Raw genomic sequence first — 11,655 nt, 5'->3', positions numbered from 1 at the left:
CGTTGTCACTGAATGAAAAATACAACTAACGAACTGCAACACGGAAGAAAATTTAGGAACCATCTGTCATAAAATCCTGGTGAAATTGATGTGATAAATTCCTCGTTCGATGCTCAACGACGACGTTCAATGAACTACTTTTTCAACAAAGAAATGCGCATGCAAACCGTACATATAAAGTCAAAAAAATACCGCAAAAATACCGCATACGAAATATAAAGTTTATCCGTTTTTTCTGAAGTTTCAGACGTCGGACGAAAGACTAGACACACTTTTACCAGTGCAAAGAAATCCTTGTCGAGTGCTACGATAAATTGAATTCGATGTCTAATTTACTTTTGTTTTTTCTTGCACTACGCCAGTGACGTATCCTTTGAAGTCGTTCGCCGTTGAAGAAATAAGCGGCACCACGGCACCGACAATTCGCAGACACAGACGTAAAGAATGCTTAATTTTATTTTCTGCTTCGTACGGCCATTAGGAACAAGTTTTCCCCTCATTTCCAGATTATCGAGCGTGCAGACCGAATACTTTTCTTATGTGTCCAACGGTTTCTAGCCGTTGCCAAAGAACGGAGAGACCGGAGACGGTTTCGAAGACTGTCAACCAGCCGACCGAGCGACGATGCCCGGCAAGGGTCACAAATGCGATGATGTAGAACATAATCCGTAAAACAAGTTGCCAACTCCGCCAGCAGTTTCCTCCGCCCTGCCATGGACCACCATCGATCTTGCTGTGGTGGTGGTTGGTAGAAAATCGATGCCTTCCTTTGCTCCCAAGTTTCCAAGTCACCAGTTATCGTATTAGCAACTCTTGGGTTTTGAGATCCATTCTACAGTGTGTTCACCGACAAAAAAGAGCATGTCCTTTTCCGGAGATCTTCAGGTTTGCCCAAGGCATCCCTATGCCAACGCTCTCCCGAAAGAAGCAATGTTTGCGCCTGTGTGTACACAGTTTAATATCTTTAATATTATTAATTAAACCTAACGAAGTCCGAAGATACGATGGCTTTGAAGGTGAGCGGGGATTCTCCTTTGTGCAGAAAGGTGTCCCTTGACGATGCCACACTCACCAACCACAAAACAGTTGGATCAGCAGTGTACTCATGCGGGACGTTTTTGTTAGGCAACTTGTCAAAGTCCGAGTGGTCGAATTCTCGGTAAGATAAACTATGATTATTCAAGTTTACTGTTGTTTATCTCGCTTAAATAAAAATGGCTTTCTTTTCCATCTCGATGAGATACAATGCAAATACAATTCATTTCACATAATAGAAGTACGTTCTTTATCGATCATTTGTCCATGTTGGACAACGTAGTACCAGAATTTGACCATGCTGCTGTAGAAACGTTTACACATTCCACACGGTGCTAAGAAGACTCTGTGCACAGCTTCGGTCTCTGTTCGACAACCCGCTGGCTCTGTGGGCAAGAGTTTCCATAGCAACCCCGACAAGGAAAACCGACAACGACTACGACAATAACGACAGCAACGTCGTTCAGCCTGTCTTCCGAGGCGTTCGTCCTTTGGTTCGTTTGCCCGGCCGGACCGGTGGAGTGACTCAAGTTTCGCCCGCTCGGAAGGAGGGGTCGGAAAATCATTTTCTTCCCCTCTATGTGCCATCCATTTTCCGCATGGCAAAAGGGGCCGCCGGGCTAGTTGTGGCCAGAGAAAGACGCCCGGTCGAAACTGGCGGTGGTTCGGTATACCTTAGCTGTATTGTGTCCCGTATTTCCGCCGCTCGGCGTCGTTACTGCACCACACCACAACCACTACAATGTCACTTTCCTCCCGACCGCCCGGGCGGAGTTTTCCAGAAGCCTTCAGTGGAAAACTTCGATGTGCAGTAGTTTCAGAGACTGGAAACATAATAGATGTGGTGACCCGAACGAAATAGGAACCTTAAGGCACTTTCGTCAATAGATGGGAGTTGAACTGGGTGGGCGAGAAGAAGAATCTAAATGGGAGAAAGTTTTATGAAAGGAAAGCTGAACCCGTATCCGAGAAGACGCAAATGAGGGGCGCCCGGTTGCCGGTGTGTGTGGGTTGGCATTTTATTATGTCTTTCACTTTATGATGCTCAGTTTTTCAGCAGTCCCATGGCAGACCAGCACTGCTGGGTATGTGTTTCTTACACACGTATCAACTGTCGTGCCGAAACTTACAGGACAACGCAGGCCCAGCGCCATGTCTGTGTTTGCACAATCGCACTGCCCAGCGCCATGCTGGGGCTGGTGGTCTTCGCCCCAGCAGAAAACATCAAACATCTTGTGCCATGCTCATGGGACTCGGACTGGTTTGAATGATCAAGTTCACGTAGTTCTGTGGTGCACTGGGCACAGACGGTGCATTACATGGTCCATTAGAAGTGCGATGGCCACCGAGGAATGTGCACCATCGGGAATCAACTGACGTCACTTACATAGAAAATTACAAACAAAATGAAAAAACGAGAAAAATACCACCATCAAAATGATCGGTCCTCGTGCCATTGTCTGGCACCAGACAGCGGGGTGTGGAGATGGCTTCATTTATGCAAACTATGCGGCAAACATTGGCGTGACTTTTTACTATTGCTTCACCGCGTCCTTATGTGGGAAAATCGCTTCGATTCATCGGTGATTCAGTAATGCTGCACTTGAAGGCAAACACAAGAAAATAAATTTCTAAATTAAAATGCATAAATTAAAATACCTCGGAGTGGAGATCATGGCCGGGAGCTAAGTGTGTTGAATTTGCATGTTTTCTATTCACGTTGAAAATGCTACCCCCTCCAGAGACCCGATCTAAATGGGTGCAGATCGAGCCGCTGGCTCCCCCTGAATGGATGGAAGGGTGCATCATTGTGCAGTAGTACTCGCTTGTCTTCGAAATCTAATTAAACTGTTGACCTCAGCAAAGACATTGCATTCATCAATGAGTGGACATACACATGCACGCGCGCACCCCGGAAGAGTTCTCTTCATTAGGAGCCTTTCTTTCAATCAATCGAGAAAAGAGCAATCGAGGATTTGCTGATTTAATTAAACCATTAGAAACTTTAATATTTGCCGTATCCGGTACGGTTTCCGGGGGCCATGGCCGTGGGAAAGCGGGACCGTTTGTAAAGTTACATCGACTTTGAGAGGCCAAGGGGTCGCCAGAGTGCGCCATATCCTTGTAGTAATTGCTTCACAATTTTATTCCATCATTTAATTAGAGTCCGGCATTAGACGGCAAATGTGCACGACGTTTGCTAAAGAAATTGTCCTCAACGCAAAAGGTCGGGTGAGCGTAGGAGAAAGTTGTGTGATGTGATGTAATTTGATTGTCCCTCATAACGATCTGACTTGATGCATTGATTAAACAAAAGCGTTCAATAAAATGCTTTACTTGTTCAGTCATTTTACCCAAAACAAAAGATAACTAAAAACCAATATTTCAACCAAACGGATATTCGCATCGTAAGCAAAAAACGCTCTACAGTGTGACGAAGGTATGAAAGTTCAACAAGTTTTATGTTTTACGAAATGCAAAATGAAAATTAGAAACAAATGCACATATAAAATCAAAATATGGAATAAGGGTATGAATAGTTTCATCTTAAAAATTCACAAAATTTCCTGTCGAAAACCGTCGAAACTTTGTTTTTCCAAATACAAGGGGTACCATTTCCCTTGGAAGATGGTTGGAAAAAGGGCCACCTTTTTCCCCAAACGCTGATAGACATATGGAAAAGATAAAACGTAACTGGATGAAAAACTACAACACGTTCAAGTAATTGGGCGTCGGATGTTTGTGGCTTTGGCCATCTTCGAGGCGTGTGTCTGCCCTTCATCAAAGATAGGTACGGAAAACGATGGAAAATTACTTCGCCCTCAGGGTGCTCACGGAGTTAGCACTTTCCGGCGCAGGAAGATCGGAGCGCACGATGGACCGGTACCCGTGCTGATGGTTTCTATTGGTGTTGTTGTTGTTTTCTCCGACGAAGGTTTTCTGTCCAGTGGCCGACCGGTGCCTTCCTCGATCGATCCAATTTGAGAATCGGTGGCACGGGGAGATTGGGGCACGCTTCGCCCGACGAAGCCCGAAAGGAGAGTCGGTCTATAAACTTTATAATAGTTATATCTACAAGTATAAGTTTTGAGCACCGAGATTTCCCATCGGTTCCCCAGTGCAGGGGATTGGATTAGGCACGAACCCCCGGACACGAAACCGTACCCTTCGGGGCGGGCACGGCCACGGCTGGGTGTGGGTTTATATATTCTTCGATCCCAAGCTGTCCCTGTCCCAGCTCTCTTCACTTTTCCGATGAACCTTATATTGGATCGTGTCTTATGAGGGCCGATACAGTGCAGCACAACCACACACACCCGGGTATGTTATCACTTGGGCCAAAAAGGATTGGCCCGGGGCATATCTGCCCAGGATATAGCGCACGTGCTCTTTTGGGCTCCCTGTCCCTGGTTGTCGAAACCATGGCGGAAAGCAGTGTCCTGTACCATCCCGGCTAGTCCGTGAGAGTCGGCCCAGTCCAGAGCAACGCCGTACTCTAAATTATTCATCACCAGCGAATTTCATAATACATCTCTGGGCACACAGCAGAACTTATATTTATTCATAATATATGCTCTATAAACGTACATTCTCGAGCTCACCCGATGGAGGAGAGCGATGCAAATAGGACGCCGCTCGGCACCAAGAAAATGGTTACGCTTGGAAAAAGCAAAAAACCGCTAGCCAAGAATGGACTGGATGGATAAGAAAAACGGCTCACCCTTTTCTACGGCACGGACAGAATGTTTGACCCTTCGGTTGATTCCCCCGAAAGTACAGTTCGCACCGTCGTCTCCGTGCTATCTTCGAAGCCCTCTTCTTCCGCAATGCCACATCCGCCGTTGGCTGCATCTTAGATTTTGATCTGGCGCCGGCCAGCACCAGCAACCCCCGGTGGGAATCCAATTCCCGATTCTCGGACGACGGAAGCGACGGTAACGACGCCGGTGCCGACTGGTCACGCGCAGCAATTTTCTACGATTCATTGCCAAAAAGTTAGACCATAGAAAGAAAGGGTGGAATGGCCCGGACCACACGCTCCAGAGGCTCTTTCTTCCACTGCATGGCGGTTATCGGGAGCCGAGAGGAACGACGAACAGAAAGAGACAGAGAGAGAGAGAGAGAGATCGAGACGAAGAGATATGATCATAAAGAAAAATAATGGCCACTATTCCCCAAGTATGTATTAAAGTATTCAACGACACACCATCGACTTCACCGAACAAGGATGCTGGTCAAGGATGGTGAGTTCCCAGGGCTTCCCGGGTACCGTGCGCCGGCACCAGCCACCGGCAACATTTTATGATTAAACATAAAAGTTGTGTGTGAACAAAAATTATGACATAACCGAGCGGCGATTAATGTTTAATATAGTTCTGCTGGCCAACGGCGAGCGTGCAAATAACTCACAAGCGGACCGTTTGGGGCTCTGCTCCACTATTCCACGCTATATTACACCACGGATTGTGTGATACGGCTCCGTTTGACTCCGACTGAAGTTTCTAACGCTACGTCCTGTGAGCCCCTAAACAAATGCGGGATGCCTTCTGGTGCGAAAGTTCCACAATCAAACAAAGCGGACATCGAACAACCAACTTCGGGCCGGCCCGTTATGAGTTATGAGCCGCAGAGCGCACGCTGAACCCAATTACACCCTGGCACTGGCTGAACCCGCGAACCAGCGTTAGGCGGAACCGTAATGGCAGAAGTCATGACATGATTATCCACAAACGGGACGGTCGTGTATGTTAACGCCCCGCGGAACACACACCGGCCCGAACCGTTCGACCTAGACCCTCGACCTGGCGGTGCGTAAAATGGCGGTGTGGCGGTGTGACTTTGCCATCCGCCAACGGGACGAATTCTTGACATTCACCCCGGAAGAAGGTTGTGCCCCGGCCGACCCGGCAAGTCAATCGTGCTCGACTCGCACCGGTGATGAACCACCGAAAAAAAGGACGACCGGGCGCGACCCTTCTGGCCTCCGGTGCGTTGCGCCTGGTTGGCCGAGGGTCGAAGGGTGCGCGCCTGATCGGTCCACGGCACGGCACCGTTTCGTTTCGGTTTTCGCTGTTGCGATTGGGGACGCCACAGCCGGCCATTCGGAAGCGGCTGCTCGATTCCATCTGGGGTGAGAACCGGTTTTCTGTTGTAAAAGTGTGAAGTTTTAAATTCTTCTTCGTTGTCCAACGGAACCGGATTCAGTTCGCGTGCAGGAAACTCTGTCTGTGGCACAGTTTGATTCGGCAAATCTTTGTCCACAACAGATGTGCTACGGATGCTGGGAATTATTGAAGAATGTTGAAACGCAATGATGACGCGGGTGTTTTCGGCGATACATAATCGAACAGAAGCGAAACGTCCGATTTCAGATCTTGAGTCAATTAATATCTAATTTCGATTTCGATTTAGCGACACATTTTTATCTTGTTGTTGGCCCTAAGCAATTATTTTGCGTTTAAAGCTATTCCCTAACGATTGAAAGCTGCGTCTTTCAAGTGAGCCTTATCTGCTGTACGTCAAGCGATTTCAATATTGAGGCCGAGACTTCAGCCGGAGCCATGTGTAGCAGCATGTGCCGATTCGGGGCCACCATCAAACTCGTCGTTCTATGTACCAGCCGGAAACCGATGCATTTACTACGTTCCCTTGCCGATGAGGCGTTGAGTGACAGGCCCGGGAAGAAGCCACCGACCGTAAGCACGACATGCTGCATGAAGCTATAAAATTTTAAACCCAAAAGTTAATTATATATGCAAGATTATTATAAACTATAAAAGTATACAAAGGAGGCAGGCTGTCGGGCTCCGGACCCAGCTCCGTTGGCGCCTGACGAAGGCCGGTGCCGTCGTATGGATGTTGAGGAATATGGGGCACGGAACAGCGCCCGAAGTCGGAGGAGAATAATTTGAAAGTTTATCTCGGTTCGGCCACTTCGGTGTGTCTATCGGACCGAAAGCCAACACGAGAACAAGAGTTGATAGCAATACCTCCCAGGGCAGCAGTTCTGCACGGTGGAATACGGAACATGTCGATCCTGTCGATAGGAGCGTCTTTCCAGTCGCCAGGGCCGCACACTAGAAGCAAAATTATAGACAAACAGTGTTAAAGTCATGAACGAAAAACAGTTGGGTGCAAAACAGTTTCTATTGTTATCGTTTTTTTATCACGGCCTCAACCCGTCCTTCTTGGTTCTTGGTTTATGAAATTATGTTTCCGACACTCGATAATAGGCCACTCCCCAGAGTCCAAATGAGTGCCTTAAAAAATAAGTCACTATCATTTGATAGATGGATTCAATTACCATTATTGAATAATTCATCGAGTTTTTCCGGCATCGGCACTTCGACTCAATAACCATCAGCATTAAGCGACGGGCGTCACCTGGCGTCGGTGGCAATAGTTGTTCATTATGTTCGCCCCCCCACATACTAGAGGCGGACGTTCTCTGCTGCGCATGATTCCACTACGGAAGCCCTTCCACCCTCCGGGCGGGTTCTCGCCCAAGCTCCAATCCGATTTGTGCTCTCAGCGCGACTCCAATATCTTCTCCGGTCGATAGTTTAATGAGATCTATAAAATTAAAACCCAACCCTTTTCCAATCTCCGAAACGACTTACATCGTCAACGAATGTCGAGTCGTCTCCCCTAGCAATCCCAGTGAAGTTTGGACCAAGCCGAGGCAAGAATGCTCGTGGCCCTGGCCCGGTGGCCCTATCGTGCCCGATCTTTCCACGCCCGACATGAGCGTATCACTTTTCCTGACCTTTCGATGCGGGACCGAATGCGGGTACCTTTTTGCAATCACCAAACGAAGGAAAATGTTTCTTCTGATTAAAGATTATGTAAGCTTCTCGGCCGGCGCCCAATCCGAACTACTGGACGAACGGCCCTTCCCCCTGGCCGGAAGGGGAGCGATGGCGAGCTCGGGGAACGGCCGCCTGAAATTGGCTCCAGCTCGTCCCGCAGGCCGTTCCGCAAAAGGGTGGTCGGGGCAAAGGATACCCCCGAATCGACAGTTCCCCATTTTGCCAACACTCTTAGGTGAAATGAGATTGTTTCATTTTTCTTTTCTAGTATATTTATGAAACGTTCACCACTTTCATGCTCCTCGACGGTTGGTCTTTTTATATTTCCCATAACTTTTTTAATTAACTTGTCATCATTCTCGGCCCGGCCGAAGTGAACCGATCTGAAATTAGGAATAGTTTTCCGAGCCCCTCTTCCCTCGGCTTCTCCGGGATGACGGGGATAGCGTTTCATAAAGTCACTTTCTTTTAACCGATAGTCATGCACACGGCACTAGCACACCCTCCCCCTCATCGTTTCTCCGCTCCACGTTCCGCGTTTCTGGCCTCCGACCGGCCGACCCGACCCGATTCGGTCGTTTTTCTTTGCCGTGCAAAGTTGTCAAGGCTGAATCAACCTATCGCCGGTACCACCCTGTGCCGAAGCCGGGTTTCGTTCGAGTTTTAGTTTGTCCGGCAACGGCAACGGCACTGTGACCGGGGAGCCCATCTCTGATTAAATCGACTGATATGTTCTATGCTAAACGGACAAAATATCGTTATCTTTTACTGCCGTCATTTCACCGACCCTTTTCCAATGGTGTTACAAAATCGATACCGGCTGGCCATTTTCTTTGCATTGACGAGAAGCATGACGTTGCCGGTTGCCGTACGCACCAAATAAACTGGGCTTCGTAGGAACGGAAAATATGATACAGTAAAAAGGTTGATTAGTTGTCGATCCACTTTCCCAAATTTGTTGCTCAAGTCATTGTTAAATTTAACTCGTTTTTACATGCTGCGTGCTTCTGCCTCTGACTCCTGCAATGGGAAATTGAATTCTTCGGTAATTGCTGAAGCATAAACGTTGGCTGTTGCTTGGGTCGTCCCGAATCCAACCCGAAACCAAACGCTGGCTGTGCGATGTGCTGACCTACTCTCCGGCGCGCTCTTCGGTTACTAATCTTAAACGGCTCGGTATGGGTCTTACAAGGGATTTAGTTACCGTTTCGTTTCCATTTTATATCCCATCGCTGCAATGTATCCATTTAGCGTCCGGTAAGAGCTAAGATGGCTCCGTAAGGAACGAATCCCCACCCCGGTGGCCACTCAAACGCCGGTTTCGAAATCGAAGATCCTGCTGCTGTTTCGTGCAAAACCCGTGGCCAGTTCGGGGCCAAGAAGAAAGTATGCAAATCGAGGGACCTGGGGCCTGGATCCACCCTCGTCCTGCTTCGGTTTGATCTTGGTGTACGTGCCGTGGTTCTGGCAGTGTGCTCCTGTGTGTATTCATATTTTGTAGCTGCGGGAAAAATGAACCGTTGGGCCATGTTTCTTCCTAAATCCTAACGATGCTTTGGCCACTTTTCTGCCTTAGGTGCCTGCTTGTTATGGACGTGAACGGATGGACTTCCCTTCCGCTCGACTCTGTGGGCAGAATTATTGATTTTTGGTCAACGACCATCTTTGGTTGGTTTTCGTGACATCGATCAAAGTGATGCCATTTAGAAACCATCCTTTTTATCCTGTTTAGCATGCACCGAAACAATCTTATACAACAAAAGTATTGAACGATGTTCAGCGTCAAACAGTAATTATGCCAATTTCATCAGTTGGTGAGAGCAATCGCACATTTTCAATCACCATTACCAGATCGAGACATCGGTGGATCTGTAATCGGCCACAGCAAAAATGTCGTTTCAACGACGTTCAACGTGGATCGAAAGAGGACAGCAAACATTTGCAGGGTCGGTGCGGTCCGAAAACAGAGTAACTCCGAACGTATCTAATCAGCCAGCATCTACACATTGGTGGCGCACAGTGGTCCGACCTCGCTGCAGACGTGACCGGCAGGAACCGGGATGGAAAAATCAACAACTTTCGTGCCGCAATTTATAAAATTATTACTTTTGCAAGCTCGCTCCTCGCCGTGCCAATGGGTGGCGCTCGGCTATGGTGCAAAACTTGCTCCTAGAGGAATGTTTGTGGTTAGTAAGCAATTTTCTGCTGCTCCCCGAGGCTGCTGACCGGGCGATCCCGGGCGGAACAGGGACGGAGCATTTCTAATCTAACTCTATTCACGGGAACGTCCTGGAATATTTCGGCATAAAAGAAGAAAACGGGTTTGATCACTTTCTGGGTAACTCGTACTTGTGTCCGACTCGTTCGTGTCGGCTGGTTCTTCTCTTTTCTGAAACGCCAGTTAAAAGATTCTCACGGACCCCTCGTTTCTTAGAGTTCGGTGTCCGGTGGTCCGGTCCGGTTTTCTCGTCATCGATATCCTTCAGCATGCCGGATGGTTCGGCGGCGGATGCTGGGAGCGTGCGAAACAAACGGGTTTTTGTATCCTTGCGCGTTTTTTAGGAAAATTTGAGCATCAGCATGTGTGCAACGTCCGATTCCGACCGTTGGCGTAGAAACAAGATATGCTCGGATTAAAAGGACTCACCAGGTTTACTGGTTTTCGAAAGTCCAAGACGTGCCCGTACGGAGGTTGTTGCTATTTAAATTTATATTAAATACCGTCGTTCCACACAACTGTGTAACGCATCACGTTTTTTATTTTCAACACCTCTGCTTCAGCAATATCAGCTTTGTGCGGAAATGAAACAATGCTCCACAAAATTCTTAAGCACGGAAGGCGCATTGTCGTAAAGTTGTGTAAAGTTTTCGTCCCATTCCAAATGCCCGGTTTCCACTGGGCCCCGTTGGACGGAAGAAAAAGACACATTTAAATGCACCAAAGCAGTTATCGCTTGGCACTCTTGCTTCCGGGCTCGGGTTTTGTGTGTCTGCTCTGTTTAGTACCAGGGTAGTTCTAGGGACTTTGCAGCCACAACCACAGCCAGGGAGCTTTCGAATCGCACGCCGCATGCTTATTGCGCGCGTTGGACGAAGAGTCCTTGGAGGCTGGCTGGACCAAAGCCTTCCGGTTCGCATTTTTCATTTTTTGTCATCTGCAGCTTCCTTGTAACACACTTTGTCCCGCCCTCAGGACGGTGGCTCGTGGGGGAAGTGCAACACTTTGTTGCATAAAAGATGATACCAACAGGGCCACAGGGCCTAGGGTCCCTGTGCTACAATTCTTACCGGCAACTGCGCAAAGCTAAAACTATAGGGCAGTTGGGCAGCAGTTCTAAGGAATTGCGTTTCTTGATTGCCAGATTTTCTGTGGCAATAAGCATTTAATGCTATCACATCTTCCACAGGCCTGCGAAGAGGACCTTACCGATGGTCAAACTTTTGGGTGGCAACGGAACATACAAAATCAACAACTACCACTGTTCTCGTTCGGCAGCACACCGCGAGCACGTGTTTTGGACTTGTAACCCCAATCAGACCATCCTCGCCCGGACAGGGGCTCGTGCTCAGACGGTGGCTCCTGATTGGTTATCGGTCAACCTTTTTTTGCCAATCATCACTTCGATTCGATGGAACAGACTGGCCACCGACAAGTCATTGGACTTGTCAGGCTATTTTCGATCTATCACCGTACGGACACGTCAAACGTGTCAAGTGCCCACCGCAAGAGCCTCGCCACCTGCGGCGTTGACCCTGAAGGGGGTCCGAGAGCGCGAGGTGAAGGTCTAACGGTACCGTTGCGGCGGTGGCG

This window comes from Anopheles bellator, chromosome 2, assembly GCF_943735745.2.
Source record: "Anopheles bellator chromosome 2, idAnoBellAS_SP24_06.2, whole genome shotgun sequence".
Lineage (NCBI taxonomy): Eukaryota > Metazoa > Arthropoda > Insecta > Diptera > Culicidae > Anopheles > Anopheles bellator.
This window is presented reverse-complemented; position numbering follows the sequence as displayed.